Source organism: Oenanthe melanoleuca, chromosome 7 (genome assembly GCF_029582105.1).
Source record: "Oenanthe melanoleuca isolate GR-GAL-2019-014 chromosome 7, OMel1.0, whole genome shotgun sequence".
NCBI classification, from domain to species: Eukaryota; Metazoa; Chordata; class Aves; order Passeriformes; family Muscicapidae; genus Oenanthe; species Oenanthe melanoleuca.
The window spans coordinates 28,489,447-28,501,665 of record NC_079341.1 but is presented as its reverse complement, the minus strand read 5'-3'; positions in this window follow the sequence as shown (position 1 = coordinate 28,501,665).

The window sequence follows — 12,219 nt, the reverse complement described above, 5'->3', positions numbered from 1 at the left end:
CCAGAACTGCTATTGAGTGTATGGGATTTTCTGTATTTCCAACCCAAACCCTGGTATCAGATCCTCACATGTAGCCAGAAAGCTGCCCAGCAGATGAACACTGTCAGAAGGTTAGAAATTATAGTGGCAAATTCATGTAATTTTGCTTTCACTCTGTCCAAAAAAAAAAAAAAAAAAAAAAAAATGCATAACACAGGAAAACACATGGGACATAAATCTTAGCAGGAAGCTCCCACAGATCTATGTTCTTGTTTACATAACAAGTTTTATGATGATCATTTTGATGTTGGCTTGTTAGTCAAAGATAGGTATGTTAAGAGAAAGGTTTGGCTTGGTTTGTTGTAATTTCTGTTAAAGCAGGAACCAATACATAATTAATTTTAATTTTAGCCTTGTAATACTAAAACCAAATTTCTTTTCAGAAAACTGAGGTGGCTCTGCCTCCAGCTATTACAGGCAACAATATGGGTATTGTATGCTAAAAACATCAGGAACAATGGCAAAACAAGGACTCAGTGTAAACAAATGGATGAGGCAACAAAAACTGAGTGAGACATTTTCAAACACTTAATGATTACATGTCAAAACACAATTTAAATATCACAGCACCTTATGTGCTCATGAAGAGGAAAACAAAATGACTGAGAACTCCTGGCTAAAATAGTCTTGTTCCTGGCACTGATTGATACTCTTGAATGGAAGACTTGATGGATTATGATTTTTGCAAGAGAATCATTACACGCCAAGTGCACAAATAGAGAAGTACAGCTTGTTGACACCTCTGTGCAAAATAAAGCCATTCTAGAAATTTTGATTCATTATATCTCTATTAGGAATCAATCCACCTGACCTAAATTTTGCATCATAAATCAGATTAAGAAACCCGTCTGGATCTCAGCAAAGGCTGTACGCCCTTGGTTTAAAATCACTCCACTATATCCAGCACACCATTATTATTCTAAATGCAATAATCCATACTGTATAATTTAGGTCAACTTGATTTCAGACTAGGCAAGAGCATTTCTACCCACTCACCTGTAGAAGAATTTAATCATTTTAGGGACACTATTTGTCTTTTTGTATATGGGCTATTTGTTGGGGTTTTTTAGTTCCTTATTCACTTACTGCTTGAGGTGTGGGGAAAAAAATTAGCACAACATTGATAAAATACTACGGGAAGATCATAAAGCAACTTTGGAGAACCTTAAAGTAGAGCCATATCGTTTTCTTACATGGGTAATTACAGTAAATTGGATTTACACAGCTAAGTAGAGAGTCATTGATTTTTCCTGGCTGGCCACAGTGCTGAAGAGAAGCCAGGTGGGTTTGTGATGCTGCCTAAAAAGACTTTGACAGCTGAAAATCTTCCCCCCTGAAAGTGTTTAAGAGTGTATAGGTCTGGCTGAAAGTCAAAGGGAGTTGCATCCAAGTCTGAGATGCTTTTTAAACTATCCCCATTGGTATCAACCTGGAATTTGGAGTGAGTTTTAAAAGGAAAGCCGGTAGCATTTTCTGCATAAAATTAGACAAGTTCATTAAGCGTGAGGAATTTTTGTTTCACTTTGAGGAGCTGCATGGCTCGCTCCTCTTTGAGCTGCACGAGCAAACCCAGGGGTCCAGCAGCAGCCTTTGACGATGAAAGGGCCACGAGCAGAAACAAAATGGGGTTTTGAAAGCTTCAAGCCCATGACAGCTGTGAGAGAGCAATAATTCAGGAAATGTCTTGGGTAAAATCAACTCGAATGACTTGATGCTTTGTTTTATCATTACGAACATAAAGGAGTTTCTTTTAGTTATCAACCAAAAATCTCAAGGGGTTCCCCAAAGATTTGCTAATAACATGCCTTGAATAGAAATGACTGCAAGTGACAGTAAAACAGCGATTGGAAAGGGACATTTTGCCCACAAATGTCAGTGCTGTCACTAAAACACGAGACTCCCCAGCTACACCTACACCCTGTTCCCACAGACTGCCTCTAAATCCAACAGGGCAAGTCCCTCTCCAGGCTTCAGTCTGCTCCTCCAGAAAACAAGGATGTCCATGCTGGCTGTCTGCATTCCTGTGGAAGTAAGTTCCTGGGAAACCTTCAAATGAGGCCATTTATTGCTACAGCCCCATGGTTTTTATACCTTTGTGTGTGTGGGAGGTGGGGAATAAAATGTGCTGTTAGTGTTGGATGCTTTGCTAACTTTGCCAAGGGGGAGGCACCAGTGGATGGGAGCTCAGCCCTGTGGGCATCTCCCTGCCTGGGGAAGCTGGTCCCCATCCAAACACCATGCTGCCACCAGGCAGAGTCAAAATGACAAGTGCTTTTCTATAACATTCAACACTGAGTTTGTGTAGACTCATTTCCAAAGGAGATGGCCCCAGACTCCGATCCCAGGACAGGACCAATCCCCAACCCCATGGATGGACAACACCCTGACCCTACCCTTGCCCCAGCAGAGCCCCCTCAGCCTTGAGACAGCTCAGCATGAGCCCAGGAGAGCACAATTAAGTACTAGGGAAGATGTCAAACAAGGAGATTGTCAGCTGTGCTAGCTGGTTATATTTATACCTGCAGTGGAAATAGACTTTAAAGGGAACATAAACGTTCTTGGCTCCTTTCTCAACCATTCTTTTACCTGCCACAGTGGTGTGAAGGGACTAAATAAACACTGAAAATCTTACTTAGTCTGTATTCTGCTAAATAAGACCCTACTTTTTATCTTTCTAACACAAGACAATGAATTCTCTTAAGACTTTTCTGACTTTTTCTAAGTCCTCACACAGACTTTCTTAGCAAAGAACTAAGTTATGCCTTTCTTCCAGAACATTGGGACAAATGACAAGACTAGATAATAGGTCGTCCATATCCCTTAAGTATAAATGTATTCACTGACTGCCTATGAGGAAGTTGATGAAAGCTTTAAAAATCTATAAACAGTAAAAATAACATTTCTGCCGTGGGGAGACCTGTGACAAACAATTATCCCTGCAATTTAATAGCATTTTTTATCTAAATGGTTAATGCTGGAGAAGAAAAACTGCCAGTGTCACACTCCTCAGTTGCACTGTTGCTGCCTCCCTGAGCACCCAGTTTAATTTTTTAATCCATTCCCAAACTCCCTCATGTTACCAAGGTTCCATGAGGGGTGGTCTGAGGATGCTCTGGGAGCATCATGTTCACATCACCTAATTCCCCTGTCAAACACTGCAAAGCCCCATTGTGCCATGTCCCCATCACTGGAAATACCAATGTTATTTTCACAGAAAATAAAGACTTCCTGATGGACACGATTTCAATAATAAGGTCTTGGCTTTTTTAAAGGGGAAGAAATAATCCATTCAAATGTAGAATGATTTCTTTCTCAGAATGTTTCAAAGTCATGTCACTCTATCTATTACCCAAGACAAATTACTTTGACAGCACTATCTACTCTTGACATTTGAGTTGTCTCTCTAGCCTATTATATTTTAACACAGGCATAAAATATTGTTCAGACAGTATGGTTAGTCTAAAAGAGTAAATCTAACTGCTTTGAAATGGCCTATTAGGAGACGAACTCTCAGTTTAGCTGCAGGCAGAGAATTAATCCAGTGCTTTTCTTAGTTCTTCAATGGCAATCTTTTCTTCCCGCTAACTAAACGCTCTTTATTTGGAGGGATGTAAAAAGAGAGTGATCTTCAGAAGGAGTGGGAGCAAATTAAACAGAAATCAGAGGGGAAAGTGTCATTAAGGAGGTCTGACACATGACATCGTTAGAGGACATATCTGGGCTCTCCTGTTGTGGCAGAAATGGAGATGGGGTTGAATTTTCTCTTCAGTCTTGAGAACAACTATGTACACAACTTACTCAGCCTCCTGCATGCCTTAAAATACACCACCTGCCTCTGCTGTCTGGGCTGGCACGTTGCAAATATCCAGTTATAAAAAAGAATAGCCTGGGGGACGCCTTCCCAGGGCACAGCTGCTCCTGAGTCCTGAGCAGGGGAGCACTGGGGGTCCCAGCCCTGCTCACTCACACGGGCTCCAGCTGTTCACAAAGGGATTGTGGCTGTCTTACAGCTTCTCCTTCGGCCATGGGAGTGGTGTGAGCCTGTGCTTGGCCACATCATCCTCTTATGCATGTGGAGATATGAGGTTTGTAATAAACAAATGGTTGCAGCTGCTTCAGAGGAATTAATTTCAGTTCTTTCCTCGAGCTTCTCCTCTCCTTAGAACCTGCCAGGGCTTAGGCAGTGCTTGCCTTTACATCACAATTTTAATGTTTATCTACTTAATGTCTGCTATTCAGCAGCTCCTTCTGTTGCCACTCAGCAGCTCCTGCAGGAGAGAACCTGGAATTAGAGCCACACACATACTCACAAAGCCCAATTAAACACCAGTATCTTGCTGCCCTCCAAGTGTGTGATGGGGGTTTTGCACAGGTCAGAGACATCCCAGCTATGGACATCTTCCACCCGGTGTGTGCTGCTGGAAGCCGGGGCAGATGGGCACAGAGAGGGGAGCGTGGCCGGGGAGCGACCAAAAGCCACCGCAGCGTGCAGGTATGGGCACGGAACAGTCCATGATGCTGAACAGGCACCAAGCCGGAGGTGCCGGGGTCGGCCAGGTGCTGCTGTCCCCATGTCGCTGTCCCCAAGGTTGACCCCATGGCTGTCCCCATGTCACCATCCTCAGCGCTGTCCCCATGTCGCTGTCCGCAGTGCTGTCCCCAGCACTGTCCCCATGTCGCTGTCCCATGTCGCTGTCCTCAGCACTGTCCCCAGCACTGTCCCCATGGCTGTCCCCAGCACTGTCCCCAGCACTGTCCCCATGTCGCTGTCCCCATGGCTGTCCCCAGCGCTGTCCCATGTCGCTGTCCCCAGCACTGTCCCCAGCACTGTCCCCATGTCGCTGTCCCCATGGCTGTCCCCAGCGCTGTCCCCATGCCGCTGTCCCATGTCGCTGTCCCATGTCGCTGTCCCCAGCAGTGTCCCCATGGCTGTTCCCAGCGCTGTCCCCATGGCTGTCCCTTGTCGCTGTCCCCAGCCCTGTCCCCTTGTCGCTGTCCCCATGTCGCTGTCCCCATGTCGCTGTCCCATGTCGCTGTCCCCAGCACTGTCCCCAGCACTGTCCCCAGCACTGTCCCCAGCGCTGTCCCTTGTCGCTGTCCCCATGGCTGTCCCTTGTCGCTGGCCGCGCAGGGACCCCGGCCGGGGCTGGGCGGCTCCGCGGGGCTGCGGTGGCCGGGCCGGGCTCCGGAGCCGAAGGCAGCATTGCCACCCTGTGGAGAGAGGAGGGCAGGGCCGGCCGGGCCGGGCTGGGCAGGCTCCCGGCGCTGCTGCAGCCTCGGCGCCCCTCGGAGGATTCCGGGGAGCAGTGAGGCTCCCCCAGGCCGGGGGACCGCGGTCTGTCCCCGCCGGAGAGCTCAGCCCCGGAGCCCTGCAGCAGCCCCCGGCTCCAGCAGCCTCTGCTGCGGGTGTGCATTGCCCCAGGGATGCCCAAAGGGATGGACATCCACTGAGACCCCCGAGGTTTCCCCGTACTCCCGAGGAACAGCTCGGGGTGAGAGCACGGAGTCCTGGCAGCGGTACATCTGTGCCCTTGGCAGCTGTGCCAGCCGGGCCCGTCCAATGGCTCCAGAGTTTGCCAGGCCCTGTGGTACATCCACCCGGAGCACTGCATCCAGGTCTGGGGTCCTGAGCCCAGGAAAAATGTGGAATTGTTGGACTGAAGCCAGAGGAGATGCCCAGGGGGCTGGAGCACCTCTGCTGCAGAGACTGGCTGAGAGAGTTCAGCCTGGAGAAGAGACAGCTCCGGGGAGATTTCAGAAAACCTACCAGTACCTAAAGAGGGTTGTTATTAAAAGGGAGAACATCTTTTTACACAGGCAGACAGTGTTAGGTCTAGGGAAGATAGTTTTCAGTTAAATACTGGGAGAAATTGTCAGTGTGAGGCACTGAACAGGTCCCAGTCCTGAGGAACAGGAACAGGTCACCCAGAGGAGTTTTGGAGGCCCCATGCCTGGAAGTGCTCAAGGCCAAGTCGAATGGGGCCCTAAGCAATATGATTTAGCAGGTGGCATCCCTGCCCATGAAAGGGGGATTGGAATGAGATGTTCTTCAAGGTCCCTTCCCCTTCAAACCAGTCATTCTATGAAAAAACAAACAACAGTGTCCAGAGATTCTGCACATCTCCTGTGACAAGTGCCAGCTCCATTTGCCATGTGGTAAATCTGCCTTCATTCCCCTCACTCCTGGCTGATGGTGAGGTTGCAACTCTTCTGTGCTTCCTGCATCGTTAAGTCACTTATTGCCAAAACACATTTATTGTTGTGACAGCTTTGCTTTGTGTAATTATCTGTTTATCAGCCACCAGCCTTGACGCCTTCTTTTTTATTCATCGTGCCTGATTAGTCTTGAAGATAGATATCAGGTTAAACGAGCTTCCTGGGCCAATCAATCAGCTCCGGAGACAGTGCCTCTTGTTGCTCAATGAAACTCCCCTGCTGCCCTACCTGTGTGGGGTGATTGCCTTTCCCTTCCCCCGGGACTGCAGCAAAAGGATCCAGGAGGCATTTGTTTTGCTTTTGTTAATTGAAAGGTGAAAATTCTTCTAATTAATGATCCTACTACAGGGCCTCATTGTGTCATTATTCCTTATTGATGAAAAAGGCATCAGATAAATTAGGGCAGGCACGTTAGGACCTTCACAGCGTGCCTAAATTGCATGTGCTGGCTGGTGAAGGACTGAGCATAAAGGGGTTCATTAAGAGTGACTGGGTGACCACAGGGATACCCAGGATTACTGTCCCCTGCTATTAGATGTGTCTGAGCTACACGCCCTGTTGGTAAGCCAGGAGCTCTTTGTGCCCTTCCTCACGTCCTTTCAGGAGCTGACCCAGCTCTTTTGCTGGTAGGTAGAAAATCCTGACCCCCCTCATTCTTCATGGTTATAGTTATATGATGTTCTATCCTTCTTTTTTTTCTCACCCAGCATTGTCCTCTAACTCAAACAGTTCCTTCTGTGCCCCCATGTCTTTGTCAGAGAGAGCACCCAAAGACAAGAGCTCCTGTCCCTGCTCACTGAGCACTCCCAGCCTCCTCTGCAGGATAACCTCTCCCCTCTGCTCTCTTTCTATCAGTCTTTCTCTGAATTCCAGGCTAAATTCATCTTTCTTGCAGATGTGTGACCCACATATGCAGTATTCCAGGCAAGGACTTGTACAGACCTTGTGTGCTGGCAATGATATCTCATTTTACTGTATCTGGGGAAAGTCTGGGTTACTGCTGCCTTTCTGATAACTGGGCCAAAGAGGGTCCCCAGTGTGTACCAAAAGCTCCCAGCATGGTCTCCAGTGTCCAAACATGGGACTTTGCACTTCTCACGTTTCACTCCATTTCTGCTGCTTCTTGGGAAAAAAAAAAGAAAAAAAAAAAAAAAAAAAAAAAAAAAAAGAGAAGCAAAAAAAAGGAAAAAAGAAAAGAAAAGAAAAAAAACCCTAACCAAGCTGTGATTCTGCTGTCCACTAACCAGATCTCCTGAAAGTATCTCAATGGCTAATGAAATAAAGAAAATGTTGGCTTTTTGGGTCATTAAAGAAATGCCCTTATGTCCTTAAAGAAAAATCTGTCCCAATCTTTGAGGAAAATGTTTATTAAGTTCCTTGCTGGCTGCTGGCTGCCTGTACATGAATTCCCTATCAACCTTATTTGTTCATCTGTTGAGAAACAACTTTTCTAGTTTCACCAATGACTTCTTGTAAAGTACTTTCTCAAGACTGTATTTTCAGGGAGGAGATTTACTGCCCTTGTGTTGAGGGTGTTTGTTAACTTAGCCAAGAAGACACAAATCAGGTTAATCTGGCACGAACTTCCTGGCAACACCTTGCAGGATTTTGCCTTGCCAGCCTTCCTTTTAAACTGTTTGGGAGTCTGAACCTTTGTCTACAGAAATCAAAGCTGCCTTTCCTACTGCTTGAATAGTCCATGAATCAAATGTTCCTTCTGACAGCAGCCTCTGAAGTGTCAAACAATTCACCATGCTCAAGTCTTTCCCAGATTTCTACTCTGCATGTTCCCACCTCCCACCCCAGCGTTTTTTTCCCCCCAAAGATGAGGCAGACACTTCACTTAACCAGTCAGAGGTTAAGAACAGAATGTGAAATGACACTTGAATTTTTTAAAAAATTGTATTTGAAGGGAAACTTTCTTCAGCTGCATGAAACCCACCTTTCTGCACAAAACTGAAGAATTTAAAGTCTTTAAGAATTTAAAGACTTATGGAGACATTTCCTCTGAAGCATCGATCCCCTTGTCCCTGCTCAGCGTGCAGAACAGACTGGGCAAACACTTCTGCTGTGGCTGGGGTGGCACAGCACAGGCTACAGCCAAGTCAGCCCCAAACTTGGCTGAGATGAAGATGACACCTACTGCTGTCTGCTCCCAGCAGTGTGAGCAAGACAGGCAGGAGACATCACTGGAGCACAAACTGCAGTCACGAAGGTGTCTTCAGGGCACGCGAGCTGTGCACGCACGCAGCTGCTCAGTGCAGAATGTCTCACCTTCTGAACCACTCTGAGCCAGGCACGGGGATTCTGCAAGCCAAGCAATTGTAGGGGAGGGAGATCCAGGGAAGACTGGCATTTTTATATAGGCAATAAATCCTGCTTCATGAAGAAACACGTTGAGGTAAAATTGCCAGTGGCTGTTTTAATAAGTATTTATGATACATAAAGGGATTTGATTCATAAATGCAGTAATTATGTCTTTACTACAAAGCAGTACAAATATAAAGCCTCCTACCTACTACACTGAAACTGTAATTGCATCTCATTAAAGAATATAAGCAAATCAAAATTAAAAACTTGAGCGGGGGGGGGAAGCTAACCAAGGTCTTGGTAGTTAGACATTATTGGCTTTGTGTTGTGCCATTCAGCCTAAATACCTCGTAAAATGGGGTGAAGCCCTGAAGAACTGGGTGGTGTTTGGGCAGCCCAGAAGATGGCTTTGCTCACCTAGGCAGCAAGTTTCCAAGGAGACCCATCCACATAAAAGGCACAACAGAAACCCTGGGTTTAACCTCAGACAAATGGGAATTCCATCAGAACCTTACCTGTGGCTGCAATTGCACCATGCCAGCCATGGCAGAGCCACAAAGGAAGATTAAACCCTTCCTAGTGCAAACACAGCTGAGGGACAGGCTGAAATAAGCATTTCAAAATATTATTGAAGTGCACACCTCTGAAGACAGATTCTTTTGTGCTGTGGCAACAGAGAGGTGTAACATCACAGTATTCCTCTACTGCAGGCACCAAGTGGGTAGAGGGTAAATTAATGTCACACAATAAAATAACAGCCCTGAGGTTCAGGCACTGGTCACAGAGGTGCCAGAGCCTAGTGATGGTTTTGTCCTCAAGGATAACCTCACTACACCTGGCCTTTGCCAGAACTCCATTTCTGAAGGCTCAGCCTTTTACCCTCTGCTCCCTCCATCAGTGTGGTTTTTGGGGTGAGGGTTTCTCCTTCCTCCCATCTGCATCTTGTCCCTGGGCAGTTTGGGTCCCTGAAGGCACCAGGCTCTCCTCACTGTGTTCAAAACAAGCTCCTTGTGGTCCAGTACAGCTTTTATTGCCCAAATCCCTCCAGGCCCAACACTGCCCACCTCAGTGGCCACCCCCCAGCACGGCTGGAGTAGTGTCCCAGTTATCAATCCAACTTTCCTACCAAATGTTCTTTGCTCTAATCGCTTTCTTAAACTACACAAACACAATCTCTGCACCACGATCAATTATTTAACAGAAAATGATGCATTGAGTTAGAAACTAAATACCATTTAATATGCTTCAGGAATTCTAATTGAGAGATTTCACTGTACTGCTAATGAAAACTTTAACTTTGCGGTGTTTTCAAATCTTCCTTGAATATAGATAAGCCAATATCTATATACATTCTTTTAATGTCCAGAATTATTTTGCCATTTTAATGTAATCAGTCTTTCTATTTTGAAGAGGATGCCCTTGTAGGTTATTTGTTTTCCTTCTGTTTTGCAAATTGTTCCCTTTTCAGGATTGTTTGTTTAGTGTCAAGAGGTTATTAAACAAACCAAGCACAGTCCTTAAACTAATCAGCTAGAAGTGACAATAGAGATCAGGAATAATTCAATATTAAAGAGGTTACTTTTAAATTTGATCTGAAAATGTAACGCATTGGGGGGAAGGGGAAGCACATGCACATCTCTTATTAAAGTAGAAAAGATGATCTGGAGGGACCAGATGCCTTAAAAGCATGAGCCAGGAGCCTCCATTGATGGGAAGAGTTGAGTTCCAACACACCACAGCCAATTTCCACACTCATACATGTTCTCCCCACTAGAGTGACTCAAGGAAAAAGCTCCACAGGCCTTGCAAGCAGGTGAGAGCTGCCTTTCCACCAGCTTTTGTTATCAGTTTTTTCAGTCTTTGGGATCTTTCTCTAAGTATGCTGCCACCACTTAGGGTGCCTCCTGACTCCTGACCTCAACACTGCAACTGGTCTTTCTACCAGGTAAAGGCTGAGGGGTCTGTAAGTCTGGATGCCCAACAGACTGCTCATTAGCTAATTAACACAAATCACTGTGGATCTCTGCCCATGCAAATTTTGGCACTTTTCTCAGTGCCTCCTCTGAAGTTCATTTAGCACGCTGCCTTGGGCACAGTGATGCTCCCCATTCTTCCTCTCTCCTTCCTCTGGCCCACAGCTGGCCAAAACACAGAAAGGGGATGAGAAGAAAACCATCCACTAACTTCTGAAGGAGTTTTAGGCTGAGTCATTTTGGCTGGGTGCTAATTCTTATGTAGTGAGGACCATACCTCTGCCAAGGACTCAGTGAACTCCTGGCACTGTAAGTAATATTTTCCATCCCAAGGGCTTTACATCCTTTCCACAGATTTCTGCCTGTGGAAGGCAGTGCAGGAATGAGATCCGTGATGGCCAAGGGTCCTCTTGCAAACACAGTTCCTCTAGGAGCAGCAGCAGGTCACTGTGGCTGCCAGCCTGCCCTGCAGAGCACCTGGAGGTCAAGCCCAGCAAACCAAGGCACTGCTGGGCTGGTCAGAGCCAGAGCCAGGCTGCTGCTGGGCATTTTCAACCCAGCTGGCTGGTCCATCCTGATGGGACAGGTCTCCCTTGGTGCCTCATCACAAGGTCACAACCACCCCCATGGTTCCAAAGGAGTGCTCATTATCCCAGTTGTATCCACACAGCCTCTCCTCATGCATGAGGACACAGCAGGCATTTTGTGAAGTACACAGGAGCTACCTGCCCACCACTGCCCACCCCACAAGCCCTAGTGCCCACCAGCCATGAACAACCCTCCTATTCCCAATGTTCAGCTCAATCAGCCCAGTGCTCCTGATGAAAGCAGAGCAGAGAGCTCTGGTGTCCCTGGTTCCAAACACAACTGACAGGTTGAATTAACATAAAATCACCCTTTCATCATAATTTTGGGCAAAAGATCCTCCAGCCAGGCTATTTATACCAAAGACACAGCACAGACCATGGCGTGAGTCCCCTGGTGCCCCTCGCTCCCGGTGCTAATTGTTGGGAAGTGTCAGCAGGATCATGGCTCTGCTCGTGTTGTGACTGACTTTGGGAAAATTCATTTAAAGGGAGCAGCTGGTAACAGTCCTGATCTTTCAGAGGCAGCAGCACTGTGCCTTACAGTGTCTTTCTGTCTTGTGTAAGGATGCAACAAGCAGTGGCAGAGTCCCCATGCAGGGGAGTGACCTTTTGCATCTTTAAAAAAGAGTAAATACCTAAATTCTCACCTCTGTAGTGCAGATGCCTAGAAATCCCTCTCTGCACTCTCAGTGTGCCCATCAGCAAGGGGCACAGCAAACAGCCTCCAGCAAAGCTGCTGCTGTGGAAACTGCTGTCTGGACACTTTCACAATGCTGTTAGTGGGCTTTAGGGGCTTTTGAATATTTTTCTTCTTCTTGATGTCCCTTGAAATCAGATTTAAGCTGAAGTGAAAAAAAACAAGCCATTCATAGGAGGAGATTTTGTAAATTTACCAGTCTTATTGAACTTAAAACTTCCCTGTTCATTTAAAACAGCTGAGGGGAAGGAAGGAAGGGCAAAATCAGGCAACAAAGCTTCTGTTGTAAGCCTGGGTAGTGAGAGATTCTGTCTACCACAAACAGGGACTCCTAAAAGCAGAAATTATATAACCATTGAGGTTAAACCAAAAACCAAATGCCACTTTCCCTTTTTAA